We start from the raw sequence: 22,478 nt of genomic DNA, 5'->3' as shown, positions 1-22,478 counted from the left end.
GAACCCATGTCCCCTGCATCGGCAGGCAGACTCTCAACCACTGCGCCACCAGGGAGGCCCTGTACTAGATGTTTGACACGCATTGGCTTATTTAATGCTTACAACCATCTTCTGGAATGCATACTACTTATTAATAACCCATTTTACAACTGAAGTTGAAAAGATAAGTAACTTGCCTCAAATCATGCAGCTAATAAGTGATTGACTAAAGACCAGACCTTAGGGCTTCCCTGGTGGCGCAGTGGTTGAGAGTCTGCCTGCCGATGCAGGGGACACGGGTTCGTGCCCCGGTCCGGGAGGATCCCACGTGCCGCGGAGCGGCTGGGTCCGTGAGCCATGGCCGCTGAGCCTGCGCATCCAGAGCCTGTGCTCCGCAACGGGAGAGGCCACAGCAGTGAGAGGCCCGCGTACTGCAAAAAAAAAAAAAAAAAAAAAAAAGACCAGACCTTAAATCTGTCTCATTCCTGAGTCTATGTTCTAACTATGCCACACTAGTCCCCATTCCACACCCTTGTACATTTGTATGGCCAGTTGCTTTTTAGGGAACTTTATAAAGGATGTGTCATAGCCTCATTCATTGCTAAGAATAGTGATGTAAAGGATGACATTATTCAAATCCTCAATTTGTCTGAGGAAATAAAGTATCAAAAGTTAGGAGATTTTTGTGTTGGGTCGATTCTGTAGGCATATATCCCAGCATGAGCTAATTACGTTTATAATTGATACCTGCCACTCAGGGTAAGACTGCTTGCCAGACCAGTCAATGGAAATCACATTAAGAAAAATAGTTTTAAAAAATTAAAATGGAGTATTTTAATCTCACTAATATACTTCTTGTCAACTTTGTTTAACATGTTATATTTTAAGTGTACTTAAAGTACATAGGTTTTTACTATGTAGCTCAGATCTGACTTCGAAACATTTTAAAATAAATGAATGAAGAACATTTTAAATAACTGATTTTATGCAGCATATGACAACAATAATCATAAATAATAAAAATTATGGATATTATTCACTGAGAATTTATTATGAATTTATTAAGCATATATATATATATATATATATATATATATATATCCCCTTTAGTACTCAAAATTACCCTAATAATACAGCTACTACTATGATTCCTACTTTGTAGATCAAGAAACAGAAATTTGGAATTTCTCACTAGCACACAGTGAATAGTGTCAGAGCTGGAAATCTAACCTACATCAGTCCAATACCAATTCATGACTTTACCTACTGAAGCTTTTCTTTATCTTACAATTTGTTTCTCACTTGTTCTTAAAATTTGTTTGCTTGAGCCGCTCTTTCACTGAGGTTGCAGGCCTCATGGTGTGTGTATATCTGAGCTATTTAGTCATTACAACTTTGCCAGCATTCGTTAGTATCTAGACTTTCATGCAGTAGCAGTGGGAGCAAAAGCCTCTATCAAATTTTTACACCCACAGGATTTTCTAAAGTAAAGTCTAATGGAAAAAGATCCTAATTGCACATGATGTTTCCCTCAGGTGTAGTTTCCCACAATCCAAAATAACTGAACCTTCATTTTTTTAACAAATTATTTCTTTCTAATGCCAACTCACATTATTAAAAGTCAACATTGGGTATAATGAATCTCCCCTTCCTTCTAATCTTTTCACTAGGTTGATTATGAAAGGGGAACATCAGAGCCAAATAAGTTGAAAGAGACCTGATTCTCTCCCCAAACTTAAAGATAGCTTCTAATTTCATGCTTCAGCTGTGTTGGTAAACATAATTGTAATGTTTCTTGGAAACATTCAAAGTTCCATTTATAACATGTCAAACTTTCTTGGAAAATTCTAAGTCTAATTTTTCTTAGAAAAGCAAAAACTTTTTTCACAAAACCACCCACTGTCATTCTTCTTAATCTTTCACATTCATGAGATTTGCTCATCGTTAAATGAAGCAGTACTCATTAGGGTACCTTTTCCCAGCCCAACTGCTGTTCCATTAACAAACATCTACCATCCACATCTTTATTCACAAAATTCAAAGTCACTTCTCCACACCAGGAGAGGCAGAGGTGGCTAGCTGGTAACCACAAATCTGATCTCTTATCCTCTGAGTCTGTTTCTTGGCTACTGTAAATAATGCTTCAGTGAACATAAGGGTGCGTAATCTTTTCAATTCAAAAGAACATAATCTTTTCAAATTAGTATTTGCACTTTATTTGGATAAATACCCAGGAGTGGAATTGGTGGATCGTATGCTAGTTCTGGTTTAAATTCCTTGAGGAACCTCCATACGGTTTTCCATAGTGGCTGCACCAATGCACAGGGTTTCCTTTTCTCCACCTTCTCACCAACGCTTATTACTTGTTGCCTTTTTGATAATAGACATTCTGACAGGTGTGAGGTGGTAGCTCATTGTGGTTTTGATTTGCATTTCCTGGTGATTAGTAGTGTTGAGCATCTTTTCATGTGCCTGTTGGCCATCTGTATGTTAAATGTCTGTAATTTATACATCATTTGGAAAAAATGTCTATTCAGATCCTCTGACCATTTTTAATCTGGTTGTTTGTTTTTTTAATGTCAAGTTGTATGAGTTCTTTGTATATTTTGGATATACCCTGATCAGGTATATCATTTGCAAATATCTTCCCCCATTCAGTAGGTGGCCTTTTCATTTTGTTGATAGTTTCCTTCACTGTGCAAAAGCTTTTTAGTTTGATGTAGTCCCATTTGTTTATTTTTGCTAATCCATGTATAACTTTTGAATCTCCCAAAACTTAACTAATAATAGCCTACGGCTGACTTGAAACCTTACCAGCAACATAAACTGTTAATTAACATGTATTTTGTGTGTTATATGTATTATATACTTATTTTTACAATAAAATAAGCTAGGCAAAAGAAAATATTATTAAAACATCATAAGGAAAACTATTTATGGTACATATATGATTTTAATGAAAAAAAGTCCATGAATAAGTGGACCCTCACAGTTCAAACCCACGTTGTTCAAGGGTCAACTGTAGATATTTAAACACTGTGCTAGACATTTAGTCTATAAAGGTATTTAGGTATTATCCCTGAGTCACAATTTATTCGGGGAGATAACAGTGTAGAATTCAATGACATAGGGCTCTGATAAATTATTTATAAAATGCTGTAGGAACACAGGGAAGGAGTGATTTAAGTCAATAGCTTGGAGAGAAGGGGAGGAGAGAGGAAAAAAGCTATTAGGCATCACAGAGGTTCTCTGATGTATCATCGGAGAGTTTGATCTTAAAGGATAACTTTCAACATACTGAAGGAGTGGCTTATAGCAGAGGTATGAAACTCCTAGGAGAATATCTAGCAAAGGGTTGGTTATCAAAATGTGTTCATTTCCTTCATGGATTGGGATAGGTGATGTGAGGGTGACAGGAAGTGAAATAGAAAAGGAGGGTAGGACCACATCTTGAAGGGCATGATAAAGCTTGTTACGGAATTTGGAGTTTTTCCTGGAGATAATGAAGAGTGACATCATTTAAGAAAGACAGCTTTATCTGTGGAGAGGAGGATGGGCCAGAGAGAAAAAATGGAGGAGCATATGGAAACGCATTGCAGTTATCTAATAAACGTATTTTTATGGCGTTTAACAGTATGTCTCTACTTGATATAAACCTGATCCACATATCTTCTTGTTTCATGGGCTCCTTATGTGGAAATATCTAAGGATTAAGGGTAATTTAAGAGAAATCTGGCTTGAGAAACTTTATATGTCTAGGCTAACATTTGCATTTCTTGTGAATGTAGGGATATTGCCTCAGTTTATTTTTTTTAAGATATTTTAAAAAAGGATGTGGTTTACTACCTCTTAGGTAAATAGATAGGGACGAAGAGAGTTACTAATGTGAGGAAATTCTAGAAATCACTCTGGTTAGGCTACTTTTCAGATGCAATTTTGCCAAAAATTTGCATCTCCAGGTTTGCTATTCCTGGACCCCATCCTGCCTATTAATTACTTTTAGCCTTGAGCCATCAGAAAAGAAATGACATTTTTATTCCATTTTAATACATTTTCTTCTTATAAAAGTAACACAAGGCTATTTTGAGAAAATTAGAAAGTAGAGTAAAATTTTGAAGGACAAAGCATTAATAATCCATAATTTGTCATAAAGCAGTAAGTTCTGTTAATATTTAAGCAAACTTTCTTTTCACTGTTTATTTTGAAACAATTATATATACACAGGAAATTGCAAAGTCAGTGCAATTATAGCACAGAGATATTCCATATACCCTTCACCAAGTTCCCCCCAATGGTTACATCTTCAGTAATTACAGTACAGTATCAAAATCAGGAAATTGACATGGGTACTAGGTACACATATAGCACTGTGCCATTTTATCACGTTTAGAATCTCTAACCACCACTGCAATACAGAACTACTCCATCATTACAAAAATCTCCCGCAGGGCTTCCCTGGTGGTGCAGTGGTTGAGAGTCCGCCTGCCGATGCAGGGGACACGGGTTCGTGCCCCGGTCCGGGAAGATCCTACATGCCGCGGAGTGGCTGGGCCCGTGAGCCATGGCCGCTGAGCCTGCGCGTCCGGAGCCTGAGCTCTGCAACGGGAGAGGCCACAACAGTGAGAGGCCCGCGTACCAGGAAAAAAAAAAAAATCTCCCACATTCTACCCCTATATAGTCACACTCACACCTTCTTCCCCACCATCCCCAGCTCTTGGTAACCACTAATGTTCTCCACTCATTCTAAGAGTGTTATATAAGTTGAATCATACAATATGTGGCCTTTTGAAATCAGCTTTTTTCTCACTCAGCAAAATACCCTTGAAGTCCCTCCAAGTTGTTGCATGCATCAGTAGTTCATTGTTTTTTATTGCTGAGTGGTATTTACCTATTTTTGTTGTTTCCAGTTTGTTTAAAATTTACCTATTGAATAGCATTTTTGTTGTTTCCAGTTTTTAGCTATCACAAATAAAACTGCTAAGAACATTTATGCTCAGGCTTTTGCGTGGATGTTTTCATTTCTCTGGCATAAAAGCCCAGGAGTGTGATTGTTGGATAGTGCGGTAGGTGTGTGATTAGTTTTTACGAAACTGCCAAACTATTTTCCAGAGTGCCTGCGCCATTTTACGTCTCCACCAGCAGCATATGGGGGAGCCAGTTTCTCTGCATCCTTGTCAGCATTTGGTGCTGTCACTTTCTAAAATTTTAGCCCTTCTGATAGGAATGTAGTAATATCTTAAGGTCATCTTAATTTGCATTTCCCTAGTGACTAGTGATGTTGAGCATCTTTTCATGTGTTTTTTGTCATCCTTATATCCTCTTACATGAAAGGTCCCTTTACATCTTTGTGCATTTTCTATTTGGACTGTTTGCTTTTTTACTGTTGAGAGTTCTTTACATACTCTAGATACGAGTTCTTTGTCAGACATGTGGTTGGCAAATCTTTTCTCTTAGTCTATTGCTTGTTTTTTTTCATCCTCTTTGTAGGGTCTCACATAGAATAAACGTTTTTAATTTTGATGAAGTCAAATTTACCAATTATTTTTTATGGATTGTACTTTTGACGTCATGTCTAAGACTCTTCAAGGAACTCCAAGGTCCCCCAAATTTTCAACTGTTTTATGCTAAAACTTTTATAGTTTTACATTTCACATTTAAATCTATCATCCATTTTGAGTTAAGTTTTGTACTAGGTGTAAAGTTTAGGTTGAGGTTCATTTTTTGCCTATGGATATTCAAATGTCCAGGAGTGTTTTCTGAAAAAAAAACAAAAGAACAAACTATCTTTCCTTCATTCAATTGCTTGTGCACTTTGTAAAGAAAAATCAGTTTGCATACTGTGTGAGTCTATTTCTGAGTTCCCTGTCCTGTCCCATTGATCTAGGTATCTGTCTCTCTGCCAATAGCATAGATTTGATTACTGTAGCTTGAAATTGAGGATAGGGATTCCTCCCACTCACTCTTTTTTTTTCAGAATTATTTTAGCTATTCTACCTCCTTTGTCTTTCCATATAAATTTTAGAATGATCTTGTCTATATCTGCAAAAAAGTAATGCTAGAATTTTAACAGGAATTGCATTAAACCTGTATATCAATTTGGGGAGTATTCACATCTTTATTATGTTGAGTCTTCCAATTTATGAACACAGTATATCTCTCTGCTTATTTAGATTTTTAATTTCTTCTATCAGCATTTTGTAATTTATAGCATATAAGTCTTATATATGGTAGAGTTATACCTAAGTATTTATTTTTATCCCAGTGATTATAAATGGTATTGGATCTTTGAATTTGGCGTCCACATATTCATTGCTAGTATAAAAATATGGTTTTTTTATATGCTGATTTTATCTTGTGATCCTGATGTGAGTTCAGGGATTCTAGGAGTTTTGGTAGATTCTTTGGGATTTTCTATGTAAACCTTCATGCCATTTACAAAACTGAGCAGTTGTGTTTCTTTCTTTCTCACCTGTATGCCTTTTATTTCCTTTTGTTGCCTTTTCTGTGCTGACTAGAACTTCTGATACTTCGTCAAATAAGAGTGGTGAGAGTGGACATCTCTATTTTGTTCTCTGCCTTGGGGAAGCATTCGGTCTTTCACTATTAGGTGTAAGGTTAGCTGTAGGGTTTTTGTAGGTATTCTTTGTCGAGTTGAAGAAATTCTTTTCTATCCCTAGTTTTCTGTGTGTTTTTATCATGAATGGATGTTAGATTTTGTCAAATGCTTTTTTTCCCATCAATTTATATGCTCAGATGATTTTTTCTGCTTTAGCCTGTTTGGTGGATTACATTGTTTGATTAGTGAACTATTTTCAGAATGAGGTAGAGGCTAACTCTATTTTCCCCTCCTATTTCTTCTCCACCTTTTTTTCCCTAAATCTTGCTTTTCTTCTTAGTTTTCTTTCTTCTATAGATATGAGGCAATAAAAGAGCCTGATTTTCCCTGCCCGCAGCTCTACTTATTATTTTCTTTTCTCCTACCTCAGCTATTGCTTCCTTCTATCCATTATCTTCCCATTCAAGTTTACCCTCCAGAGTGTAGAGTCCAGACAGTTACCTTCTCACATCCTTAAAATTGGCTCTAAAGCCTCCATTATTACCTCATTCTATCAAAATAAAGTTCAGTTCCATCAGCAGAGCTTATTAAACCATTCAAAAGCTAATCAGCTTCTTTTTTGCCTACTAGCACCAATTAATTCATTCTCACACTTGTTCATGCTCCAGTCAAGCCAAACTTTTGTAGGATATTTCATGCTTCTTTGGAGTTTCCATGCTGTTCCCACTTGCTGAAATGACCCAGAACTGCATTCTTCTCTTCTGGCATCTTCTGTTAGCTCAGGTACAATTAGTGATTACACATGTGTCTTCTCTTTGAGAGTGTACATTTTTCAAAGACAAGGACTATGTCACCTTCGTATTTGTTCCCCTAATCCTTCTCAGAGTGCCTGGCACAGAGTATTCATAAGAGCAGCTAACAATGAGTGCTTGCTATGTGACAGACACTTTCCTAATGCTTTGCGTAGATTTTCTCATTTAATCCTCATGATAGCCCTATGAGAGATATATTATTTTCATCTCCTTTTTGAAGATGACAGAACTGAAAGCTAGGGTAGTAAACCCAGGCAGTTGGCACTAGAACCTCTGTCTTCACCAGTGGGTCATATCATCTGCAATTAACAAATACACTAAATCTTTACTGAATGAAATAAATAAATAAATAGTATATTCGTGAATACATGAATGAATGAAAACCATCAGTATCATGATAAGTTTCTTTGAAAAATAAAGATTTGCAGAAAAGAACTAATGGCTGAATTATATTTAGCTAACTCAATTCCAGATATTTCTAAGTTGCATGGTATCCTAGAAACAGATACCAGAGCCATGGATTCAAATAAATTTGCATTTAAAATCTCTCCCACTTAGTAGCAAATGATCTTGTCATTTTCTGTAATTATTTTAAGCCTTATTTTCCCTAAGAGTAAGAAGAGAATGGGTTCAACTTCATAACTTTTAGTATAAAGAATAAATGGGGAGAAAAAAGACATAAATAACAGCACAGTTCCTGGACACACCCTACCTAGGATTTGCTTCCATTTTTCTCCTTGCTCCCAGGAGCTCATGTAAAATTCCTTGAACTCTTCTTCCCTTCACTCTCATTTTTGGTGGTACTAATAACTATTCTTTTTACCATTTTGTCCACAATTTCATACACTCAATTATTTCTTGTACCTGGTTCAACTAAACCTCAAAGTTCCCTGTTGCTGCTGTTATTGTTTCTGACACAGCTACCACCGCCCTGCCCTACTTCATGGGTCTTGTCTTCTTGCCCTGCCCCTTAATCCTCCAAGCCCCTCAAAGGTAAAAAACTGTCTCTCAGCAAGGCTTATCTGATCTTAAGCCTAAATAAGGACTTAGGAGGGAGATGCAAGAGGGAGGAGTTATGGGGATATATGTATACCTATAGCTGATTCACTTTGTTATAAAGCAGAAACTAACACACCATTGTAAAGCAATTATACTCCAATAAAGATGTTTTTAAAAAAATAAGGACTTAGCCAAATGGTTCATTCTGTTGTCTCACTTTAGCTTAACTATTATGAAGATTAAGTTGCTACCCTTAGTGACTAACACTAAACCCAGGTCAGGATATCTATTTGTCAGGCATGTGTTCTCTTTTAACTCATCTTTAATGACCCCTCTCGTAACCTGTAGCTGTATACCATTTCCTCTATGTGGTTTTCCACAGAGTTTTCATAACTGAATTTAGTGGCTCCCTTTTTTGAATGCCTTTACATCTACCTTGTTTACACTCTGAGCAACATCTAGCCTTGTACTGGAGTATTATTCTACTTGTTTTACCTTCCCAATTACAATATATGTTCTCGAGGGTGGTTTTATGACTTGTATTAACACAGGGCCTTATGTAGTACCTTATTGAGTACACAGTTGGTTACAAGTAAATATTCATTGAATGAATGAACCAGAAAAGGATTTCTTAGAATCTGGCTTGAGACTATGGAACTCCATGAATTGTTTATAACCTCATAAGAAATCAGAAAGAAATATGAAAGCCATTTCTTTGTCCTTTTATTCCAGGATAAGACAGGGAGCCCAGAATGGTATGTTCTCTCAGTTTCCTTAGTGTCTCACCTACTTCAATCTTTCAATAGGAGGCTATTTCTTAGCTCTCAGCAGGGAATTGCACACTTTATTAGGAACAGCCAAAATCAAGGTGGCTGGAGTGAGCTGGGCCTGATTCATACTGCTTTTTATATTTGGGTTTAGTATAGAATTGTATAAACTTAGCTCCAGAGTACACAGTCATGGCAGACAGAGGAAGACATTCATCTCCTTACTCTATATTGTTCAGTGTCAAAATGGCTTACTTGTCAAAGCCCTTAAGTACTACAGTGATGGATGTTTTATAAATATATAGCCATCTAGATGTTATAGACAGAATTTTGTCTTTCTTTTTGGAAAACAAAAACTCTCAGAAGTATGCTGGTCTTTCAAAGCCACTCTTCAGTGAGGATTTAATTAAAAGTTGTCTCCAACTTTATTTGTGACTCCCAGGAACAGGGCTATTTTAGCATTGCTATACACTCTGTTTACACTGAGCTCACCGAGATGAAAACTTTGCCAAACTAATAAGCTCCCACAACCCCTAAAATGATCTCCTTCTTCTGGACAAGCTGAATCATTCTAAACAAGGCAAATCCTCACCTTGTTCTCTCTCTCAGCCTTAGTCATCTAAGCCTAAAAACCTATTAAGTACTCAAGAATATAAATTCCTGTATCCTCTCTATTTCTTGTTATTTTCCTGCCTTACCTGAAGTCAGCCGAATAAATAACTTCCATTTACCACAAGCATGAGAATATGGTAAAACTCTTATACTTGGGAGCACTCTGCTCAGTCGTTTTAGAGGAGCCAGTGCACATGGGGCAGGCTTTCGTGACATTAATGTAGAAGAATAAAGAAGATGTGGTACGTGTATACAACGGAATATTACTCGGCCATAAAAAGGAATGAAATTGGGTCATTTGTAGAGACATGGATGGACCTAGAGTGTGTCATACAGAGTGAAGTAAGTCAGAAAGAGAAAAACAAATATCATATATTAATGCATATATGTGGAATCTAGAAAACTGGTACAGATGAAGCTATTTCCAGGCCAGGGATAGAGATGCAGACATAGAGAACAGACATGTGGACACAGTGGGGGAAGGGGAGGGTGGGGGCGAACTGGGAGATTAAAATTGACATAAATACACTACCATGTGTAAAATAAATAGCTAGTGGGAACCTGCTGCATAGCACAGGGAGCTCAGCTCAGTGCTCTGTGATGACCTAGATGGGTGGGATGGGGGAGGAGGGAGGTTCAAGAGGGAGGGGTTATATGTATACATATGGCTGATTCACTTCACTGTACAGCAGAAACTAACACAACATTGTAAAGCAATTATACTGCAATACAAAAAATTTTAAAATTTTTTTAATTAAAAATTTAAAATGTAGAAGTGTAAGTGATGGACCTGGGTGACAGTGGAATATGTAGGCAGAGTTGTTCAGCAGAGCACTGCTAAAGAGGACTGGAGACCTAGCTTTGAGTGTGCAAGTCTCTTTCCTGCTTCTGAATAATAAGGTACGTTTTTAAACCACTTTGTACCTTAGTTTTCCGTCTTCGAAAATGTGATCCATTCTTTCTCCACAAGTATTTGTCCCACAGTTTGAATTAAGTTACTTTCAGTGTCTCTTCAACTATAAACTTCTATATCAACTACACAAATGAGGTATCTTATTAAACAAGATCTAAGATAATGATAAAAATATATTCGCATAGATTACTCAATAAAAGAAACCCTAGTCTGAAAGGAAACTCTTTTTCACCATTTTTCTCATTCTGTTTTTCTTGTCCCACCTTCCTTTCCCAGTGCAGCACACCATCCTGTCAACGATCCTGGTGTGCTGACCTCCACCCTCCGCTAGGTATCTGCTTGACCCCATTAGTTCTCTGGTTCTCTTAGCTCCTCCACAAGCTCCTGTCATCTAAAGATAGGCAATTTATTTTTAATGGCTTTCTCCTCCACCACCACCAGCACCCCCCCACACACACACACATGCACACGTTCACTACACACACCCCTACTACAGCCCCTATTTCTCCAACCCTGATGTTTTAGCATAAGGACAAGCTTGGAAATCACCAGAGGCCCCAGATCATGGCAAGTCTCCAAGAGGGCAAATAACAAGATCTGCAGCCAGCTGGCTGGACTGCTTTTTCCGATGACGATTGTCATTTTCTGAGAGGGATGCAGAACTCTCAACATTTGCTACTGAATGGAGGGTAGGGAGCACATTTAAAAAATAGTCCGGATATTTATAATGTGAGTGACTATGAATAAGACCTGACTCTGAGCATTAAGACATGCATTTTATATCTGCTTTTCGTTGACATTTCTCAAAAAAGCTATATACCTAACTGGGAATAGAGGATAGTTTCTCTGGATGATTCAAAAAAATCTTTTTCAGAGAAATCCAGAGACCTACTGTACTGCGAAGAAGGAAAATATCTTTTGTATTTGGGAAATTTTAACTTATCAATAGACACTTGGTCCCCTGCTCTGTATTATGAAGAGCAAGGATTTTTGTTTTAGTAAGAGAGATTCATTAGAATCTTCACTGAAACAATGACCTTCCACCTTATTTTGACAGTAACATTTCACTGGGTCTTCAAATAGACTATTAAATTATCCCTACTGTTATTTCTGATAAATTCTTCCTCTCTAGTTATTTCTTTCCACTATGAATAATTTGATAATGTGATTAATGTTTTGAGCTCCTTCAAAGACCTTATAGGGAAAAAAATTACAAATTACTATTGATTCCTCATTTGAATCCACACTGTATTTTATTTGGGTCATTGTTTTATGTAGTAATATTGTGTATTATTGTTTCACAGCTTGTTAGTGGCCCAGCTGTGAGGTACTGATCAATGGTTCAGTTTCAGCCTTGGAGGGTATATTGTATAAAGTTTTTTCCATAAGTCAGCACTGGCCCTGACTCTAATTAACATTTTCAGTGTTGATTTGAAGTATGGAATAGGGAGTAAGCTTATTAAATATGCAGATTACTTTATAATGAGTAGGGGTGATTATTGACTAGAACCACACTGTAAGAATTCATTAAGGACCTTGACAAATTAAACAAGGTGATTAGAAGTGAGATGAAGTTTAATAGGGACAAATATGTGATAATTCACTCAGAGATGGAAAGAACAAACTCTGTGTACGTGTGTGTGTGTGTGTATCTACAGTAGTTTAAAATTGGGGGATGTAGGCAGTTTCAGAATGAATCATCTGTCAATTGTAAATTTGAAATGTAGCATTGGTGTTTATAAAGAAAATGACCAAAGTTACCTAGCAGTAGAAAAGTTGTTCAGGACTTTTAAACTACTGTGATCTATTTATAAGGTCCATAACTTATGCAAAAAGTGGAATAGAAGAGAACAAAGATGGCTTAGTTAATTACATAGTAAAAAAGGGAGTAATAGATCCTGCGAGTAAAAGTAAAGGGATTTAGTGTTTAAATCAGCAAAGAGAAGGCTGAAGGAAGAAAATGAAAAAGAAATGTTTTATTACATAAAGAAATAGTGTTCTAGAGGTGGTGAGTAGCTATTGTCCATGTGACTGAGAACAAAATGAGAGGATTATTTGAAATAGGGGGGTTTTAGGTTAGGCATGAGTAAGGACTGCCTGGTGTTAAGTTTTGTAAGTCAGAAAAATGTCTTAGGAAGAAAAATAAATTCAGTTTGGGAGGCTGACTTATGTACCTTAAGGAATGTAATCAAATTATGCGATACCTCCAGGAACTCTTTCAACTGTCTGATGTTATGATTGTACTAGGATTCTTTCTTAACATCACTTAGAAATTTGTTGATCCTCAGGGAAATTCATGGGGATTACTCAAGTCCTTCCTGTGTTTTCAAGGATATAAGAACATGAAAATCTGCTATTCTGCTATTGAAGTATATTGGATTATTTGAGGATATTGTCCTAACAAATTTTACATTAGCTGACAATCAATAATAAATGTAATGAAATGCTGGCCATACAAATTTAGGATAATTCCATATTTGTTCATATTGTCCTGTGTAAATAAATATTACATCTTCATGATATGTAAGAAAGAAAGTGCACAGGAAAATTGCAGAGCAATTGAATTCACAGAATATTCGGCCTTTTGCACTGGAGTTTTGCTTAATTAGTATATATATATGTGTGTGTGTGTGTGTGTATATCATGAAAGACTACTTCGTTTGACTAATAGGCCATTTAAAATAGAGAACAGGGTCATAAATGATAATTCTGTCAGCAGGTGGAAAAATATAATGTCTGCCACACATCAGGATGCATGACATGATGAAATTATTTCCTAGCTTATAATGTGGGTCAACAAGTCAAGCAAGACAGTCAGATTTTCAGATGACTGTTTTCTCGCATTTATTTAGCATTGTCATTTTGGAGACAGTTTAACCATCATCTTTATTAATGACTGCCTCACAGCAGCAAGAAGGACAGAGTGCTTCCTCCTTCCTCTGGGTTCTCTAAAATGACCTATCATAGCCACAAGTCTGAATGAACTTCTAAAAAGTGTATGGGAACTGCAAGTCTCTCCAAGTGCAGGGGGATGTTCCCCCACCTAGCCCCTGATATCCATCTATCTCAAATGCATCTATTTTAGATGAATTTCCAGTATTACCTGTGACCATCCTGTCTATACCACATGGCAGATAGGGGTGCTCTTGACTACTCGTTGGGGGGAAATATTCCTAAATCTCTCAGGAAAGACTTGAAAGTCATCTCCTGGGATGTAATCCTCCATGCCTAGTGATCTACCATGTAGGGACAGTGTTTGCAAGGGAGCAATGCCCTCTTATGAGCACCTCTACACACTTTTTATAGACCAAGCACATCTGGAATTCTGATGGATATTTAAATAGTTTTTTAAAGAAGTTCAGAGCACAGAGACCTGAAGCCATCTTTTATCTAATTTACTCTGGTGAACCACGTAAGGGTGGGTGTGAGGGTATGTGAAGGATGTGGGACAGAAGCGAGGAGAGGTACAGAACAGGGGGGCTGGAGAAGGAGGCACCACTCAGGCCTTATTCGAGCATCCCACGTGGAGCCCTTCTCATCCGCTGACCCTCCTCTGTAAATCCCCAGTCCTCTTTGGCCCTCATATGGTTCCTCTAATAAAACACCCTCTCCAACTGGGGGTGGTGGTGCTCCCTTGGGAAACTCTCCTTGTCTCTGCAGGTAAAGGAATCCTAGCCCTCTGCCTTGCCTGATATCCTTCAAACTTGTCGGCCTCAGACTTCAGACTTCTGCTGCCTTGAAAAAAAAAAAAATTCTGGCACCATGAGAGAAAGAAAAACACACACACATCCTCTCCACTAGAGATAGCTGTGTCTGGGTTCCTCCTGAATTATCTTGCTCCATAAATTATAGTGTTTTACACTATACAATCTCATCTTCTATGAGAGAATTGTATTTCCTCCACTACTGTGACTTTGACCTTAATCTTTTTAAAATAAGAAACCTAGCATTATTGGGCTAAAGAATATCCAACTCTTTGCTAAGCCTGCTTTCATTAAATAGCGTTAGCCCTGATGCACTTAAAATAGTTCTCACTGAGCTCTTCAGTATGGACTGAACCATCTGCAAACCAGATTTTCTTCTGACATCAAGGAGTGTTAAGAGTCCTGCTTACCGTACCATTTAGCCTTGATACCCTTATGTTTCATCAGACTTCCTTTCCAAACTTGTGTCTGAGGAGCTGGGAAAACTTCACTGAGCAAAAGGAGCTACTAGGATTCAGAATGTGGTTTCTCAAAGGACAAGTGGCCATTAGCTACATTGCAGTAGGAGACAGGAAGCCTTTCCATATGCTTATCTGTTCTCCTATAAGTAGAGCATTCATATTCTTGAGACTTCTTCCTCTTTATGTAAATACTCAACCCTTGAAAGAACAAAATCCTAAAGTTCAGCTTTATATAATAACACTCAGTATCACCAAAGGTGACTATTCTCTCTTTGTTCTGGTGCTTATCTCTTCTTTAGCTACTAAAACCGTGAATTCTTTTACATTGTTTTAATCATTTCAGTTAGCAGAGTTAGTTGAGCAATTTTCTTCACCACTTCAGTTTGCTTCTGATATTTTAATCAGAAATCACTCATCAAACCAACCACTAAACTGTCATCTCTGTTTCCACACTGCTGAATAAGTATCCCTCTCAGGAATAGACATTCCACCTTGTACTGGATCCCATGTTTACCAGAACATTGGACTATACCTCAGCTTTTCCAGATATTTTGTTTCAGTCCTATTTGTTTAATTTTTCTTTGTATTTGCCTTGCATCTGAATTTATTTATGGCAAACTGTCTTGTTTGCAAACAATTCACTGGTGGTCCAATAAAGTTTTTGCAGCTGATTTTGATATAGGGAAAATTTCCAAAGCTCTCTTTTAAAAAGTTGTGTTTTCTAAAAAAAAAAAAAATTTTTCCTACAAAATACTGCTGGCCATGATTAATCACCCACAGAATGGCTGGTAATATATAGTAAAATTCCCATTTTTATGCAATGCTAGTTTACTGGGAATGCTGGTTTTCCAAGATGAAAGCATCTTTCTAATAAAGAAGTGCAGCCAAAACAAATGAACCTCATTGATTGCTATTTTTCAGACCCTGGGCTAGGTTCTGAGTTTCAAGATAAATAAAATAAATAAATAACATTTTTAAAAAATCAGTAACATGCATTCTAATGAGGTAACAAAGAAGTAAAATTTCGAACCACAATGCTAAGATGTGAACATATTTTAAGTATTAGAAGAGCACAGAAGAAGCAGCTGAGTTTGATCTTGAAGGGAAAAAATTCACCTGGGAAGACCAGGAAAGATCTTAAGCTGAGAAAACACCTACCAAGCAAGGAATGATGAAATGGTCTGTTTGCCATATACTGTGAATATGAGTGAAGAAAAATGTTGTTTTTGAAAATGAAAAAAAAAAAGTTTTTAGGCCAAATTTTTGAAGGATCTTGAATGCTATAGAGTTTAAACCATTTTCTAAGGGCAGTGAGGTATACAGGAAGTATTTAAATAATGAGGGATGGGATCAGATTTGAATATCAGAAAGAGCATGTTAGCTGTGGTATGGAGGATGGATTAGGGGTAGGTGGGAGTAGAGATCGGGGAAAAGCTTAGAAATAATTTTCTAGGTAGAAATGATGAGGGTATTGGCAATGGAAAGGCAAAGGTAGTGACAGATTCCCAAGATTGAGGAGGTAAAAATGTACAAAACTTGTTGAGTGGTTAGATGGGGTGTGGGAGTTAAAGGTGACAGATGAGGAAGAGCTTTAGCTGAGATGAATCTATTGATGGGAAAAATCAAAAGATGGCAATTCTAGAAATCATAATAGAGGACAAAGTAACAGCAATAATAGTAATAAATTAATAACTGCAACTATCAGTAATTGAGCACTTAAAGAGTAAGTTCTAGGGCTTCCCTGGTGGTGCAGTGGTTGAGAGTCCGCCTGCCGATGCAGGGGACGCGGGTTTGTGCCCCGGTCCGGGAAGATCCCACATGCTGCGGAGCGGCTGGGCCCGTGAGCCATGGCCGCTGAGCCTGTGTGTCCGGAGCCTGTGCTCCGCAACAGGAGAGGCCACAACAGTGAGAGGCCCGTGCACCACAAAAAAAAAAAAAAAAAAAAAAAAAAAAAGAGTAAGTTCTAGGCTAGATGTCTTGTATCAAAATCTACTTCAAACTTGCAGATACCTTATTATAAAATGATTGTTTCCCCTATTTAACAGGGAAAGGAATTGCAATTTGGAGAATTTTAATTTTTCCAAGGATTGAAACTCAAATCTTTACATCTTCAAACTCCATGTTTTTAGAAGCAAAGAGGTTGCCCAGTGCACAGCTGTCATCAGCACCCCTCAGTGGCCAGCCTGCCTTACCTGACCACCTCAATACATTCTCCAATCCTTTTTTCTGCTTCTTGGGTCTCTATAACACTAATGTTCACTCTGCTGGCCCTCCATTATGGCATGTAGTTGTTCTTTAAGTGTTAACTTTTGGAGTACTTTTTGTGCTTGGAAAACCTGCCTCTGTGCCCTGCCCATGACAGCTCTCAACCACTGCAACCAATGAACTGCAGTGGGCACCAAGCAGGCTCTTTATGTGGTTACTAATGGGCTCTTGGAGTTACAACAAAATGTGTCCTTTCGCAAATGCTGAAATTAGCATCCAGAGGAGGAAACTGGGGAGAGAGTGTGGGAGAAAAGTCCTGAACTGAGCTGGAGGACACTTTTAATGTACCCCTGCTTGTTTGTCTCTCTTTCATGGCCAGCCCCTTTGCCTGAAGCATCTAGCACCTATCCTATCAACCACGTTCCATTTTCTCCCCCTGAAGAAAAATCCTTCTGATGTGATAACTTGAGTCGACCATGTTTCAATCCGTTAAAAATGGGATTAGACGTAAAATTCCCCACAGCTAAAGCTGGCAGCTCACTCTTGTCATTTGTTGGTGAGCATAACATACAACCAGACTCAAATATGAAAGAAAAAAAGAGAGAGGAAAAAAAAAGGGAGAGAGAAAGAGAGGGGGGAGGAAGGAAGGAAGGAAGGAAGGAAGGCAGGCAGGCAGGCAGAGAGAGAGAAACAGAGAAAGGGAGGAGTAGATGGAAAAGAAAGGCCTATGAGAGTTATTTTACAGTTTATGTAGGTAAGAGCTATTCTCTTATTAAAGGAAAATAGGTAAAAATATGAGTGAAAGTTCACTGCAGAGGGTATAGGCATTAGATTTTTAACTGGTTGACAGCTTTAGAAATGTAAGTAGCAACACATTCATTGTAAGATAATTTCATTAGCAAAGTCATATAAATGTCCCAAAGAATTTGCTATGAAGAAAGTTACCATTTAGTATCATAGAGTCATACATTCTTGTACTTGGAAAGGAGATGAGACATTAATTCAACTCCAATTCATGAATCTCCTCATTAACAATATAAGGAGTCATCCTGCCACACACACACACACACACATGCAAACACACACACACACACACAAAATCCATTAAAAATCATTAAAAGGGCATTATAAGTTGAGGAATTATTATAATAATAATCTTTGTATAAAAACGATAGCTTGATTGAATACTGATATGATGACACTAGTCACTCTTTGTGGAGGACGCTGTTACTCTCTCCATTTATAGATGAGGAAAGTAAGGTTAAGAGCTACCACCTAACATCACACAGCTCACAAATATTACAAACCTGCTTGCCTTTAAAATCTAACCTACCCTTGGGCTTCCCTGGTGGCACAGTGGTTGAGAGTCCACCTGCAGATGCAGGGGACACGGGATCGTGCCCCGGTCCGGGAAGATCCCACATGCCGCGGAGCGGCTGGGCCTGTGAGCCATGGCCGCTGAGCCTGCACGTCCGGAGCCTGTGCTTCTCAATGGGAGAGGCCACAGCAGTGAGAGGCCCGCATACCGCAAAAAAAAACAAAAAATCTAACCTACCCAATATCATTGCTATCAGATGTAGCTAATATCAGACTATCACATGTATCAAAATTAATTTTCAATGCTTGAAGGTCTTTAAGTGTTTATTCTTCTCATGGAAAGAGTTTGTAATCAGCCTAGATCCACCCAAATTCCTACAATTTACTTCCACAGAAGTGTCCTAAATTACAGTTTCTCAGTATATGTAATGTTCAAGCAAACAGTTAAATACCACTTACCTATCAGACAGTATTGTTTAGTATCCATGAGTCGCTAGTTGTATAGGACACCAGTACAAGAAATAAAAGAATCTCAGTAAGATGTTGAGAAAATAAGACTGATTAGGGTGGAAAAGCATTTGCTTTCTTTTAGCGTTCACCATGTGTAGCTGTGGACACTCATTTTTACTGTGTGCATGAGTCTGAGTGTGGGGCTGGAAGAGGAGGGCTCAGATGTAATAGATTCACAGAATTGATCATTTGCGGAATTTTATGTGAGTGTATGTAGGTTTTGTGAGGTTAGGTAGAAAGATAGACTATACTAGTATGAGTATATTCACAGCTAACTCTTTTTGTAGAATGCTCTATATTTTCCCATTTCTTCTGTGGCCTGGGTAAACACTGCCAGTTGTAAAAAAAGAAATGTCAATATTTGCCAAGGTAAATTAATGTATGTATTAGGGGCTTGTTGATTATTTTATAATTGTTTTGCATTTAAACCAATGATTGGCATGTCTAAATAATATCCACTCAGATGTTGACCTTAAGATATAATGTTCTTGAGGATTACCACTCGCGGAAAACCTACTTGATTTCTTTTTGGACCTCATAATATAGGCCATAGCATTTCTGCAGATCTAAAATATTATGCGCGTGAAAATAACAAAATTACTACTTATAATAGGTATTCCCTTTCTCTGTTGGGCTCCTAAAACAGCTTTCTTTTTTCCATAATAAGCTCTTTGTTCTCACTTCATTTTGCTTTATTTTATTTTTGTCACCTTTGGTGTGCTATCTTGGTGTACTATAAAGGAACGACACTGAATCAGACAAGCTATAATTTTTATTGCAAGCAGATCTCACGGCAAATTTATAAGCTGAACATGGTATCAGAAATGAAGCTAGAGGGAACATATCTTTGCTCTAAGTTACAAAATGCTCTGCTATTCTAAATTTGAATTACGTTGAAAATAAACTGCTTTTTTCTGACATCAAGAACTTCACACAGGCAACATTTTAATATACTGTTTTAAGTTTTTTTGTGTATAAAACAGTTTTGCCAGCTAAAAACCCGTTTGTATTATAATTCTACATTCAAGTTCAAAGCTAATATTTAAGGTGATACTATGGCACAGAAACTTGATTATATTAAAGATCCCAACACATGATTTCAATTTACTTTTCACAGAAGGCTAAGAAGGAGTATTAATTTATTTAGCAGTATTTTACTAGTATGACTATTTGAGCAAACCAGTTATATACTTAGATATAGGCATAAACATTGTTCACCCCTACACTATGATCTCACTAAGTGGAAAACTTCTGAAAGTTATAATCAAGATTGATTGCCAGAACTACTAGTCAGCAAGGAGCCAATCCTATCCTGGGAGGGTTTCTGATGAATCCTAACATGACCTTCTCTAGCCATACACCTTTAGGTCCTAGAAAGTGCAAGCTCTGTACATCTACCTAAACTTGCCCTTGTATTTACAGATATTGAGTGAATGAGTCATGCTATGATAACCTGTATTGATAAGTTTCATTTCTTCCCCCTGTAACCAGTTTAGATCATCGCTAAACAGTGGGAAATATGTTAAAATGTTAATGTTTTGAATATAGTTTTACTCCTACTGCTGGAAACATTAGTAAATAAGAAGTAACTTGTTCGTTTGAAACAAAATTCTTATTGCTATACTATTACCAAGATAATTATGGTATGTTCCTACCAAATGCCCTGTCACTCTGGTATTAGGTTGCACCCTAGCTACCTGTAGCTCACTTTTATTCCTGCTTCTGCCCTCATTATTTTTTTTAACTTATTTATTTATTTTTGTTTATTTATTTATTTTTGGCTGCGTTTGGGTCTTTGTTGCTGCACACGGGCTCTCTCTAGTTGCGGTGAGCAGGGGCTACTCTTCATTGCGATGCACAGGCTTCTCATTGCGGTGGCTTCTCTTGTTGTGGAGCACGGGCTCTAGGTGCTCCGGCTTCAGCAGTTGTGGCTCGCGGTCTCTAGAACAGAGGCTCAGTAGTTGTGGTGCATGGGCTTAGTTGCTCCGTGGCATGTGGGATCTTCTAGGACCAGGGATCGAACCCATGTCCCCTGCATTGGCAGGTGGATTCTTCACCACTGCCTGACCAGGGAAGCCCCCCTCACTATTTATTTATGCTTTCACTTTAGCTTTTACAAATGGTAGAATTAGCTCAATAGTTGTAGGATATTCCAGGAAATTCTTCCCTTCAAATAGTAATTTTTAAGTGCATCATTTTATGCAGCAGAAGTGTAGAGCAAAAAGGAATTACCATGATCTCACTCTTTTCCATAGAGTACATGATACACACTGACAACATAAAACTCAAGAAAATGCAGATTAAATTTTGCTGAAAGTTATCATTAGAAATTGTCACAAATATTCCTCTAACAAACACGACCCATAATGTATTGTTTGCCACACAGTTTTGCACATGATGGAAACAGTGACCTGCAAGAGTATTCCCAATAGTCTTGCCCAATGTTAGTGTTAGTTGCAAAGACCCCCAGGAAATCATGAGCAAACGCCATCTAGAAACAGACCAAAAGGTCAGAGGTAAACGTAACATGACATTCATGGCCCGTGATTGTGGAGGGCTGTGGGTATTTGTTCTTGTTCAATATATACTATAGTGCTTCAAAGCATCTGCTCCCATTCTCAGAGGTTAGTGAGTTTGAAGCGTGCCAGCATCTAATTTTGGACAGTATTCCAAAGACACATATTTGTTCTTAAATGTCAGTCATTAGGGTTGGACACCTACACAAATTCAATGAGTTCCAGTGAAGTGGTAATTGGTTCTCTAAGTTAGAAAATATAGAGTGGCTCAGAAACTCAAATATAAGGACATCGACCATCAATTTAGAGACGAATAACCTGGGACAAGTAGATACAATCTGTAACTCAAAGATTGATTTGGAAATCCTGGAGCATTATTCTGTAAAAGAGAAAGCTGAAAACATATTCAGCTATCCAAAAGCATGAAATTTATTCTATTTGAATACATATAGAAATATCTCTCTCTCTCTCTCTCTCTCTCTCTCTCTCTCTCTCTCTCTCACACACACACACACACACACACACACAAACACACACAGCCACTTAAAGCAAATCTAGCAAAATAAATACAGAGAAGAGTCAGCATCTTGCAGTAGAAATAATATGGTTTTGGGAGCTGGTCAGATCTACATTTGAATTCTATCTCTATCCCACACTGAGCTAGTCCTTTATTCCCTCTACTTAAGTTTTCTTACCTATAAAATGGGTGAAGTAGTTCTGAGCATGAGGCATTGCTGTAAGGATACTGTGTGCCAACTGCCTAGCATGTATGTAGCAGCCACTCAATAAGTAATGACTATTACAAATACTAATTTTTAAGTATACATCTACTTAAACATGTTGTTTATACAAAACGTAATTATTTTATAAAAATATTTAAGCCTTGCCACCTAAAAGAACATAGGTTTAAGGCTTGTAATGTATTGACATTTTTTAAAACCTAAATGATTATATGACTATCTAGCAATGTAATTTAATTTGTCTTTGATGGAATTGCTAGATTTTTTTTCACAGTGAAAACAAAAATAGCATTGCCCTATCACTAGAAATTCCACCTTTCCTTCAGTAATGATTTTTGTCTTCTTGTGATCTATGTAAGTGCCATACACTGGTAAAGCAATTCTCCT

The 22,478-nt window shown here is 37.6% G+C and overlaps 1 protein-coding gene across 3 annotated transcripts in view; it reads left to right on the top strand.

Annotated features, from left to right (window-relative positions):
* GRID2 (glutamate ionotropic receptor delta type subunit 2) overlaps nucleotides 1–22,478 on the top strand; it is a gene marked incomplete at its 3' end in the record, with an annotated part of 1,368,259 nt that overhangs the window by 1,090,343 nt on the left and 255,438 nt on the right. The window lies entirely within an intron of this gene.

The sequence above is a fragment of the Mesoplodon mirus genome (assembly GCF_964341445.2).
Source record: "Mesoplodon mirus genome assembly, chromosome: 2".
NCBI classification, from domain to species: Eukaryota; Metazoa; Chordata; class Mammalia; order Artiodactyla; family Ziphiidae; genus Mesoplodon; species Mesoplodon mirus.
The sequence above is the reverse complement of the archived record's forward strand: the minus strand, read 5'-3'. Positions and strand labels throughout refer to the sequence as shown.